Source organism: Megalops cyprinoides, chromosome 17 (assembly GCF_013368585.1).
Source record: "Megalops cyprinoides isolate fMegCyp1 chromosome 17, fMegCyp1.pri, whole genome shotgun sequence".
Classification (NCBI taxonomy): Eukaryota; Metazoa; Chordata; class Actinopteri; order Elopiformes; family Megalopidae; genus Megalops; species Megalops cyprinoides.
In genome coordinates, this window is record NC_050599.1 from 3706911 (window position 1) to 3719860 (window position 12950).

At 43.1% G+C, this 12950-nt stretch overlaps 1 protein-coding gene across 1 annotated transcript in view; it reads right to left on the minus strand.

Annotated features, from left to right (window-relative positions):
- Positions 1-3125, minus strand: part of bach2b (BTB and CNC homology 1, basic leucine zipper transcription factor 2b) — an 87859-nt gene extending 84734 nt beyond the window's left edge. The window contains exon 1 of the mRNA XM_036550681.1: positions 2822-3125. The gene's annotated coding sequence lies outside the window, so the exon portion shown is untranslated. The remainder of the gene's footprint in view (positions 1-2821) is intronic.
- Positions 3126-12950: the final 9825 nt, after the last annotated feature.

Sequence of the window (12950 nt, forward strand, 5' to 3'; positions counted from 1 at the left end):
TTCAACATTAGGATATATTCATTATTTTCTTTGTGTCATGACTGTTTTCCCTCTATCAGCAGATACACCATTGCTAACGTGACATCAGTGGTGGGTTTAGGGAGAGTGCAGGCTAGATTTAGACTGGCCATAACACTTCGTTAAAGAAAGCGGGAGACTACGAAATACAGAAGCGTCAGTATTAACATTTAGTGATTAGCTTTTGCTCATGGGACGTGTGGGAAAGCCACTGGAGCACTGAAAAATTATAACACACGAAACACAGTTTTACAGCCCAAATTTCTGCCGTGTGACCCGGTATTGACAGCCACCAAGCCGGTAGCTGGTAGCAAGCAGCTAGTAAGGCGTCTTGCTTGGAGGCTGCAACATAAGTTTCCAGTATCTAAAAATAACATCAATTTTCAACAACATCGCCAACTGCGAAACTGCGACCCGATTCTGACAACGTACGTTTGACAAAGAATAAACCATCAGACGGGTAAAAACCTACGACATAATCACATACATATATAGAAAAGAAAGGGAGAACATCAAAGCGCGTGCAGAGGGAAGAGAACAATGGCATAATATCTTCAGCACGGGACTGTGCACGTGCCCTACACATTATTGATTAAGATGCAATTTTGCTGCGCTTAAAAAAAAAAAAAAACTACGGCATAATTGAAATCTGTGTCAATAGATTCCAGTTCACGCCCTGCCTTCTGTCTTTATTTCAACCAGGCTAAGAGTATTCAATGGCTTTTGATATTTTTAGTACCATGCCACTACCGTTTAAAAATAGCTCGGTATTCAGCGGAGATGCTTACATACTCAGTTTCTTGTACGACTGCTCGATCGGCTCCGTGTATAACTATTCCCCTTTGGTTGTCTCCAAAACGCATTTGAACGTGTACTCCGTGGCAAAATCTACCGCGGATGTACCAGCGCGTTTGTTCCGATTTCAACATCAATAGACAAAAGGATTCTGTACTGCACTGTAGCTCACTAGATGGAGTTGCCATTCCATTGCAAACTGCTGTAAACTTGCAGTGCTATCATATCTCACGTACACGTTTTCATATACGTCCACTAGCATGTTTTTGATGATATGTATAATTTACGGTAATGCATAATTAATGATTAATTTTATTAATCATTTCAGATTCATCATCACATGTGTGCAAATAATCCAATAAATTACGCCGCGTTCTTTTAAAATAAATTCTCTTCACATTGTGGCATCGCAATGGTATGCCGTACTGTACAATTGCTAACGTGGGCGCTTACCTATTTTACATCTTACGGAAGGGTGTGTGTGTGTGTGCGTGAGTGTGTTTGCGCGCACTGGTGTGGCTTCGTTGATACTGCATAAATCGGTGCGTGTAAGATTTCAAGACAAAGCAGCCGAGTCACTTATCACAAAGTACGCATACTTGTTTCTATTTATTTACTTACAGAGATCGATGAGTGAACAAATTACGTTTCAGAGACAGAGCAGCATTAGCTTTTGCAGATAATTCACTACTGGCAACAATTTTACAAATATTTTTTTGCAGTAAGATTAACGGACAGCGCACAAAGCCACGGTATTTGTTAAAAAAGTCATGCTTCAATAAAGAAACAAAGGGCTAGTGTTCTCAACGATGATGCTGAATCGGCTACATATTACAAAATGCTTATCATTTTAATACTTTAATGCAAACTAGGCTTGCCCAATTTATGTTACAAGGTGACCACATTCCAGCAGCTTCAATTAAATAAGGTCTCTGGTTCTTTAAATCACACCCGCGGGCGATCGAGCCGCTTGCATTGGCTGCTGATCCAAATAGCGATAGCGGTGCCTTACACAGCAAATAATCTGCTGATTTTATGTGTATTATTTGGGAACGTAATATGTACGTAGGTTAACATTTAGAGCAGCGTGCAAATCTAAAAAAAGTGTTCTTTTTTCATTTTCTTTGTATTTTTCATCTTTGCCTTTTCAAAAAACGAGTGCTATTTTAAGTGAATGTCTTAATATTAGAGTGCATCTGCTATTCCGTTACACCTTCAGTGGAACTAGCCATGAGGATCTAGAGATGTTATATGCAATTAGCCTGAAATCACATTTCAATAATAACTATAATTATGTAATAACAATTATATACCTTCGTTTTGTAATTCGTATTTAAGTGTCTATAATAATAATAATAATAATAATAATAATAATAAATCTCCCCCACGGCGATGCGTATTTAATTTTGCTCTAATTTCATTCATGAAAGCCGTGTGGTGAGTGAGGGCGGGAATGCAGCCCGAATACAGATCATTGCCTCCACGGATAGCCGTACGCGATCGGTCAGGGCCTCTGTGCAAATGACAGCTTCTTTTCTCCGAGCGCAAACAAGAGCCCATGCCTGACCCCCCGACACTACGCTACGCCGCCTCCTCCGGGATCACAGCGCATCCAACTTGCAAAAAAATACGCACAACGGTGCGATTTAGCGCACGCTACCTCCGACAGTCTGCACAACAGGATGTGGCATCCTCGCGTTAATCTTGCGCCGTGTGTCTATTCACGCTCAGAATAAAATAAAGGCGAACCAGAACAGCAGAGAAAGGATCGCTAATCAGCGAAAGCACTTAGCCGATGCATTTTTTGTCCTTCCCCCTGCTCCGGACTCTACTACAGTATTAGCATTATAAAAGCACACCCAACGTTCAAGTTTTGAACTGCCATACGCCGTCATTTACAAACGCTAGTTAAAAGGGAGTAGGACAGAAACATTACGAAACCAACTATATTAAGCAGACAGTATTTTAAATAGAAAAAAATATATATTTAAACGTGCACGCCGCTCACCTTTTAACTTTCGCTTTTCTTGTAATCCAGCCCTTTTGTCCGTTTAGCAAATTAAAATTTTTTCACATGGTGACTTCCTTGCAGTTGCCTAAAGCCCCTCCGGCTGCAGGGAGAACGTGTTCGCGATATGCAGTTCAGATATTTCTTTGTGTAAAAGGGAAGTTTGGTGGCTATATAGTGATTGTTGTTGTTATTCTTCTTCTTCAGCAAATGTCAGTGTGTGTGTTGATCCAGCGCAGCGTGCTGCTCCGTCTCTGCTGTTTGTTACACTCGAATGGAACGCCTACTCTGAATCGCTACATTGTTGACATTCGAGCGCTGACGTCATCGCATCCCTCATTCACAACATTACGCGGTGCAGATTGCGTTAGTGCCCCGGGCCATTAGGCACCTACTCAAAAAATGTCCGCATCTGGAGTTGGTGAATTGCCATAGCGAGCGCGCGCGGCGCGCACCCATCCATCTGTTCGGCAGCCTCACGAGGCAGAATAGTTTCTCTATGAGCAGCACTGCCCCGCGCCATGACTAATGAAATATAGAGGACATTGAGGGAAAACACATAGCTGCAAAGATGTGTGGGACTTGTAGTTGGAGACGCGAAGGGGGTCTTCGGTGCTCGCAAATTAAGAAGAGGAAAAAGTGATTCAGGTTCTACGTGAGCATCTCTGCTCTATCTGTCTATCTATCTATCTATCTATCTATCTATCTGTCTGTCTGTCTGTCTGTAGAGAGGGGAGAGATACTGAATGAAAGTGAATCAGTAAACCAGGAGCTAATAAGGGTTTTATTGTAATGTAAGAGATAGGAGAATTTTCTCTTCAATAAATCATTTGAATAATTAAGCACATAAGATAAAAAAAGCACACTACGTTTAGTTTGATCAAAGTAATGAACATCTAAAAATTCCCAAGTATTAGCCAGTATATGCTATTCAAGCAAATTCAAACGGAAGACATTGATTTAAATTCTGCTTAAATGAGCAATCATGAGCTTCAGAGGCCGACCTTGCGGTGATTAAAAATGCAATGTAAATCCATCTTGTCATAGGCTAAATTTCGAGCGAGCAGCAAAGCTTGGGAAAAGAGCACTAAGCATGAAACGGAGGCAGGCTTTGTTCAGCATCAGCCCACATACTGTTTGTACAAGGCAGCTTTGGCGGGAAAAAAAATCTGATGTAGAATTCTACCCTCAGGGAGTTTGCATGCAATTATAAATTATCATGCTGCACCAGACAGATTTCTTTTAAAGGAGAGAAAAAAAATCTTCTTTCATCCCTATATTGAGTACAATCCACATTCTCAATGTGGATTTTTTTTTATTCAGAGAAAATATCCATCCCACTTCTCCACAGATGCAGCTGAGTGGGGATACTGACATGAAAGTGTGCAACAGGCCGCACCTTACGTAACGCTGGACAGGTTAGTAAGAAGGCACGACCAAGAAATAACATTCACTTCAGTGCACATTGCTTCTATAAACATATATTGATAAAAGTGATTAGAACTCACATGAACAACTTTAATTCGGTGTGGTGCGTACTTAGATTTCTACAGTTATGCATCACCTCGTTTTATATTTCAAGCTCAATCTGCCCAGTTCCCATTTTTTTCCACATCCATGCAGGGTACATGGAATTACTCACAAGGACCAGCAATAACCTTTTATTGTACAATAGCATGGCTGTAACATCTACGTTGTGATACAAATGGCATAAAAGCCTTTTCATGTAGTTGAATGTGTTTACAACCTGTATGCACCTCTTACATCTTTAACAAACAAGGTACGCTTTGATAAAAAGAGTTCACTTCTAGATGAAAGCTTTGTTCAAATTCACACCAAAAACCTGGTTTTGGTTTACGGAAACTAAGACTGACCACTTTTGTCTTCCTCACAAGATAAATCGTTCAAAATTGGTAATGTGATTATGTACTATGACCAGACGCACATGCAATTAAAATCATTCCCATTTCAAATACGTACAGCCTCTGTGTTTGAACATTTGAAAATCAAGAAAATCTGTTATTTGTCGATTCTCAGAAAAAGATTGGCTTAACCTTTAGGACGCAAGAGCTTAATTCGGGTGTGTGTGGGTGGGGTGGGGAGTGGGAGGTGAGGCGGGGTCTGTGCCTTTCCTGGCCTCCGTGACCTTTCTTCAGGCTGTACCACAGGCCACCTTTTTGTGGTGAGAGGGTGGGGGTGGGGGTTGCGGGGTCAGTCCCCCTCCCACTCTGAGGATGAACATGACTTTCAAGCTAGGAAGTCCAGTTGAAGTTAATACAAACAACGTGGGCTGCGTCTGCTACTAGGACGATGGGTTGCAGAGAGCTGTGGTGGGGGTGGGGGGGTGGGGGTGGTATCTGACCTGACCAAGGTGACTGAATGACTCAGCTCTCTGAGTAACACATTCACTTCTTTTAAAAGTTTAAGGTTCGTGTTCAGGTCATTTTGTCCACGTAATAACTAGGACAGTGGGCAAGAAAATTGAATGTGAAGGCACTATCTCACAAAATTGCGATTCTTCTGGTGCATTCTACCAATAATGTAATCGCTGATATTGCTACAAAACAAACACCCAATAGGCAACAAAGCAAAGCGGTTTATGAGTTAATGATTTGGTCTGGAGGCTACAATTTACACTTTGCCACTTAGCAGACAGGCAAAACTACTTACATATCAAAACAAACCACATCCAAACACATGTCAGTCCATCACACAGTGCTGTGATAACCAGTGCTATTGTACATACATAAGTGCAACAGAAAGTTCTCAAGGGAAATACAGCCTACCCTACCACAATACAAAGACACTAACAAGGTAAAGAGCCTAGATGACACTTAAATTAGAAATGATTATAAATATGTTTAGAGTAATCAACAATGTTTAGGTCACCACCTGCATGAAGACATCAGCAAATAGGATAACACAATAACAGTATTAATAATAATAATAATAACAATAATAATAATGATTCTCTCTTTCCTATGCAACAATCCACCTCTTCTGCAAAATAGCAATGGATAAAAAAGACATTATGTCTACAATTTCGATAGCTATAGATGCAACACATGCAAATGTAGTCATGTATTCAGCAAAAAGAAAATCTTCAGTTACACAACACCAAAAAAGAAGAATGACTTAGTCCAATATCATAAACATTTCTGCTGCTTTAGGCCCTGCTGCCGCCTTCAAATCCATATTAATGCCTTTGCATTGTACTATTCTGGAAAAATGACCTCAGCGGGGGTATCTGCATGCAAACCTCAAGCTATGTTTGGTGCTGAGAATGTGTGCTGCATAGCGATTCAAGCGGAGTCACACACACACACACACACACGTTTCAAATCTTTCAACTGGCGCACAAGATGAGTCATACACAGAGTGCTTGGTGAGAAAACCAAAACAAGCTAGGCATCAAAATTATCGCAGGAGCTGGTCAAGGAGCAGCTTCAGAGAGACAGGATGACTCATTTTCGAGTGATTCATTGGGGTTTGCGGTCGAGGCGATAAGACCCTGTGCCAGAAAGCATCCTTACATTCCTGCCAGATGAGGAAGCAGGCAAGCCCGGGCTGGGATCGTAAGACGCAAACGCGGTGTTGTTGTTAGACGGCAGCCAGGGTAGGAACGACGGCCAAGTGCCTTGATTACGTCAATTACTGCAGTCCTGACAGCGCCCCGGGGGATTGCTCCAACCGCCATTCATAACGGGGCCTGCCACAGACGAAGGGCCCCGTCTCGGGTTACCTCCAGGACAGGTAACGATCTCCCACGCAGACGAAGGGGCAGCCCACATAAATGCGGCTCGGGGAAGCGGCGGCCGGGGAGCAGGTCTGAACGTCTACGGGCTGGCTGGCAACGCCGCTGGAGCGCTTCGGTGCAGGTTCACTTCAAACCAATCCCTGCCAGAGGGGCTGCCACGTCCCCTCCCCCCACCCCTGCCAGAGAGCCGTCACCCCTCTAGCCCCCCCCCCCCTACCTTTGGGGGGGAAAGATCAGAGAGCTCGCTATGCTGACAGGCAGATTGCCGTGGCATGGTTGGGAAAGTCATGTGTGCGTTGCTGTGCTGTGTTTACCTGAGCAAAGGGCGTTGGCACATGCAGGCATGCTTAGCCGCTGCTCGCAGGGTTCAAGCCTGTGTCAAACCGAAAGTTTTGTTTTGTTTTTTTTTTCTCACATGAGCGTGTCCCTCAGTCACCCGCAAGATGTACACTGCTTCACACAAGTAAACAATAACAGGACACTGTTTATTCAGCCTTGAGAATCTCAGAGTGACACATGGAGGTGTGGACTGAGAGATGTGCAAACTGCTGGCAGCAGCAGAGAGACTGTTCTAAGAAACCTGAGGTGGGGTGGCTATTGTTGTTCTACGAACCGATTTTGAGGTCTGCTTATTCACCTTGTTTGTCTCTGGGTGGGAATGTGAGCATGTTTATGCAAACCGGTAGACACGCGGTGTTATTGTCTAGTCTTGCCTTGGTATCGTACTGTCCTGTGGACGGGCAGTTTACCTGCAGTCAACCTGAGATTTTACTCCCTGGTCTTGCCTTGGTATCGTACTGTCCTGTGGACGGGCAGTTTACCTGCAGTCAACCTGAGATTTTACTCCCTGGTCTTGCCTTGGTACCGTACTGTCCTGTGGACGGGCAGTTTACCTGCAGTCAACCTGAGATTTTACTCCCTGGTCTTGCCTTGGTATCGTACTGTCCTGTGGACGGGCAGTTTACCTGCAGTCAACCTGAGATTTTACTCCCTGGTCTTGCCTTGGTACCGTACTGTCCTGTGGACGGGCAGTTTACCTGCAGTCAACCTGAGATTTTACTCCCTGGTCTTGCCTTGGTATCGTACTGTCCTGTGGACGGGCAGTTTACCTGCAGTCAACCTGAGATTTTACTCCCTGGTCTTGCCTTGGTACCGTACTGTCCTGTGGACGGGCAGTTTACCTGCAGTCAACCTGAGATTTTCCTCCCTGGTCTTGCCTTGGTACCGTACTGTCCTGTGGACGGGCAGTTTACCTGCAGTCAACCTGAGATTTTCCTCCCTGGTCTTGCCTTGGTACCGTACTGTCCTGTGGACGGGCAGTTTACCTGCTGGTCTCGGGTTGTGCGGAGCACCTGTGCCCTGTCCATGGCTCAGCATGGGATGCCAGGATGAGTCTCGCCACCAAATGCTCCTGCAGACAAGTAAACAAACAGAAGTGAATGGAGTGTGAAAAAATGACTCATCACTTCTGAGCGCTCGGCACGCCTCAGTCTGCTGCACATCCGCTTTCCTGATGGCCCTCATCGCCGTGGCGATGCTTCAGCAAATACCTCCCGCCCACACGCTGTCAGTCAGAGCTGTCGGGGACGATAACAGCCTGTTGCACTGTCCTTCCTTGAACTGGACACCGACTCCGTACAATAGGAAAACAACAATCAATGGTTTTTTTTTTGCTTGTGTTACACTCTACGTCACTTGTAAGTCGGTTAGAAGTGTCTGCCAAATGAATGAGTGTAAATGTAAATCCAATAATACTGACGTCTAATGAAATGAAAGCAGAAAAGGTCTGATAGAGTCCTGACACACAGGAAGAGTGATTTTAGCGTGTAGGTTTGCTCTGCGGGGTGAGGGGGTGGGAGGGTAGGCGTGAGGGGAGGAGTGAGGGGGCGTTGGCGATAAAGAGTTCCCTCCCGTGGCGGATTCTCAGCTGACAGGCTGCGGTTGGACCCGCCCGCCGTCCCCACCCTCCACGCGCTGCAGGTGGGAGGGCGTTCCGCTGCACGCTCTCTCTCTCTCCCCGCGCCACCTGCGGGGGGTGAGGGTGAGGGGGGGTTGATCCGCCGCTCCGGTATACGCAGGAGGTGTGTGAGGTTCACTGTGCTGTGCTGTGTGGCGCCGCGTGGCGTCTGAGTCACCGTCTTTCACACGGGAACATCTGCTGACTTTACAGCATTGTGCGGCTGGCGGTGGGGACAAGATCGCTTCTGTTGAATTTTTGTTTTGTTTTTGTTTTTTGTTTTTTATTAACCAGGATGGAAAGAACGGTTAAGTGCCGATGGAAGCTTGGCAGGTTTTCTACAGCACTACTCATGCTGAAGTGTCACTCAGTTTGCTGACTATGTGCCTTAGAATAATCAAAAATACTACTGATTCCTATTAATCCCTCCTTCTTTTTGTGCACCCATATGGAAACTATATATCTGCAATTACAACATGGACAGTTATAATGATAAATTGTAATATATTGTTATATACTGAGAAATATGTTACTTAGCCCAAGAATATATTCCAAATTTAAAATATATTAAAATATATTAATGCAAAGCAAAAGTATATTTCAAAATATGTTAAATATATTAAGCTAAAATATATATTTTCTGAAATATATTTTCAATATATATTTTGTGTAAGCAGCTTTGTCCTCTCTCATCAGGTGCGAATGTCACTGTCACCCTAAAGTAAGCGTTTTTTTCTTTTTTTTTTTAAATCTCCCATTATTGGTGGTTCAGGAGGGTACACGTACATGGAGACAACATCTCTGCGGGTTTCCATATCAATCACACAGTAATATTGGGCTCTCGTTACATGCGCAATATTTCACAAAGCGGTTGTAGGTGTAATATCCATTTACACAGGGAGAAGAAATCATATTTGGTTCAGGGTAGGATTTTAGACTGGAAAGGCAATCGAACAGCAATGCTTTAACACAGCATATTACACATGCTTCCTCACACATGGGCTAGTTTTGTTCCCACACAAAATGTAAATTACCTTGTAACAAATCAGTACCAATAGCCCCGTTGAGAAGCGATTCATCTGTTGATAAAAACTGAAAACCTTCGCAACTAATACTGAACTTTATGGTGCAGCACACAAAACCACATGGGGAGAGGCGGCGAGAGATGCGTGCATAACCACGAACACAAACATACTGATGCGTCACACCACGCTCCGGGTGCACGCGCCCTTTAATGGCTGATTTGCATTATCTGTGTTTACACCTTAAATCGGCAGTAAACCCTGACCTTTCCCATCCTCCATTTCAGTCTTCAAACGTGTGACACGTACAGTGCGAATCTGTCAGTGACTGCTTTCCCCCCCTTCAAAGTGTAAAACAGGCCAAATACAAAATGGTACCTTTTAAAAAAAACCTATTAGTGGTCAGAAGCACGGCTGGAAAAAATGATGCTTCACACAGACTTTGTCATCACAGAGATCAAAGAGGAGGGACTGTCCGTGTCCTGCTGTAGCTTTCCCTAACAGCACTGCTCCTGGTCTTTGTGGGAACCATGGGGCTTAACAGTAGTTTGCAGGATGGAATAACCATATGATAACATGAAACCAAAATCACACTTCTCACAAAAAAGGAAACAGAAAGAGCAGATGTTCAACAACAAAAAAACCACCATTAATAATTTAATTTTTTTAAAAAACCAACAAGCCAAAAGGAACCAGCCAGAGTGCACAGCCAAACCAGCTCAGTCTCCTTGCACTTCAGGAGCACACCTGTATTCAATAAGCCTGATTAGGCAGGTGAGGCTCGTTAACCAATGACTGGCTTTAACAGACAAAGACAATTACACTTAATTAACGAGTAACCAGTCAGATGAAACTGATTGATGAGTCCAGCTATTGAAAAGATTTAAAATGGAAAGGCAAATTTGTTAGACATTTAACAAATTGACAATTAAACCAACAGTTTCAGATGAAAGGTGAAGGCTCTCCTTCACTGTCTGCATCTCTATTTATCGATTTACAATTATAAAGTAACAATCTGAGAAAGAACAGATGATGACATGATCAATTTTTTTTTTTCATTCAAAAATCAAAAAAGGGTCACATATTGTCTTTTGATGAACTCTAGTAAACCCATACAAGAACAAGCACATGTCAGAAAGTTTAAACCTCAGCTTCTAAGAGGAGACGTTTCTGATGTTGTCTCTATCTAAGGTGAAGCAATCCACTGGAGAAGAGCGAAGGCAGACCTCAGAAAGGCCCTAAATAACAGCCCACAGCCACCTCCCGAGCCAGTCAGGGATTCACAGATTAATGGAAAACGTATTTGGCACACAGTGCAATTTATAGACCAACACAAATATTATGACCTAAATTATACCCATTATTAAAAATGGCAACATCTCTCCTGTTTCTAGCCTATTTATGTCTCTGAGTTTCCATGGATACCATTAGATGGGTATAAGCAGATATGAATTTCAAGTCAACTTATTCTCTTTCCAGCAAAAAGATAAATGAGGCTGCCTCAAAGAGTAATTAATGGACTTCAATGGAAGCATTTATTTCAGCAAAGAATAATACATCACAATACTAAAGATCTGGATGGTTTTCACAGACAGTACGTTTGACTTATTTTAGACATTTCTTTGACTTCAGCACTGCATTCCTAATAACATACTTTTCCATAAAAGTATCAAATTCTGATCAAATTCCACACAGTGCTAAAAAGCATTACCATCTGCAATGCTCCACCACCTTCAGATCGATGCTTTTTGCTCATGGTCATCGTGCTTTGTGTCTGCGTTCAATTTCTACTTTTCTCAGATCAGGAAATCTGCATTAACGTCCTCTTTTGCTAAGACTGCTGCCTTGTAAGATTTTACCAAAGCTCTTACGCACATAATCCACCTGTAACCGTTCCCTTGTTAGCATGATTACAGTATTATTTAAGAGCATGAAACGGCTCCAGCGCGCACACTCTGACTCCCTGGCATCACCCGAGGAGGTCGTAGCGCACAGGCTAAGCACCCCGATTATGGCATCTCCTGGGTCACACTGAAGACCTGTAATCTGTTTCCTCTGAGAAAGACGAACGTTCAAAAACAGATGAGAGAGATTCCTCCTCAAAAATTCACAACACACAACCAGTTCACATTGCAGGGTGAAAGACAGCTAATTAAGCTCGATGTTAAAGTAGCCAAACTGTTTATTGCTGTACTAACAGCTCAACAGGACTGAAAGAGAAACGCCATCCTTAGATCTAGCAGAGAAGGAAAGCAAGACGCCATCTGTCCTTGACAGAGATAATTCATTGTCCTGCCTTTGGCTGTCAACTTCAAGCACCTGCTGCAACACCGGCATCAACTGTCGAGAAGAAAACAAAGCCCCTCACAGCAACACGGCCATTTTTATGAGAAACTCAGAAGCACAGGTTCATTCTCCCCCTTTTGGGGGGAGAGATCGGAACATGACCTCGACCAAACATTCAAAATCCAGTCACACAAAACAAGAGCCTTAGGAACGGAATAGAAAAAAAATGAAAAATTCAACTTATGAATTCCTTTTTTTTGGGGGGTTTCTGTCATGGTTTCAGTGAATGGGTGAATGGGATGTGGCCCTGAAACAGATTTCTGGGTAACATTTAACAACCATTCATCAGACAATACAATTTTGGACACCTCCACTCCAGCATACATCTTGCATTTAAACTGCTGTAAAAACGGGGCTTTTAATCATTTTTAAAAAAAATTTATTTCGAGGGCTTTGTAAAACCTGACCTTGATACGGGTCTGGTCATGGTCACTATATTGAGAATACATAAAGAAGCAACCGCACATCCTGCAGATCCCGGTTTCTTTGTCTGTAAAAATCAGCCCTACTGTGGCTCCAGGCTAAGGGAGCACAGGACACGGTCCTGCATCGCCACCTATTGGTGGAACAATTTTACAGCCTCAATGCAAAATGAATCGGGGTTACTTGATCCAGCATTGTAATTTCACATGCAAAGAAGTTTTTTTTTTTCATGATTTGCATTTCCCCCAAAGAAATATAGGATATTTTGTTTAATTAAAGGTTCAATTTAACTGGGATAATGAGTCATTCTATAAACACTCCATTTTGATAGCTTGACCTTTGACCCTGTTTTTTGGGACACCCCCTTTCTTCAACATATTCCGATATGGGTTCAATTCCACTTTATTAAAGGTCACACCAAGTGAAAAGAGATGCAGTTCAGAATTTGAAAAAAACCCCAAAACAAAACAAAACCCCCCTCAATTTACAATGGTTAAAACTGACTGTTCAAGTGATGCTAAAATCATAAAGGAAGGAATCTGCTTAAAGCATCAGCTTCCACCATGGTATAAGCAGGAGTCTGTGTGGGTGTGAACACATGCATGTACCCACATATCTGCAAAC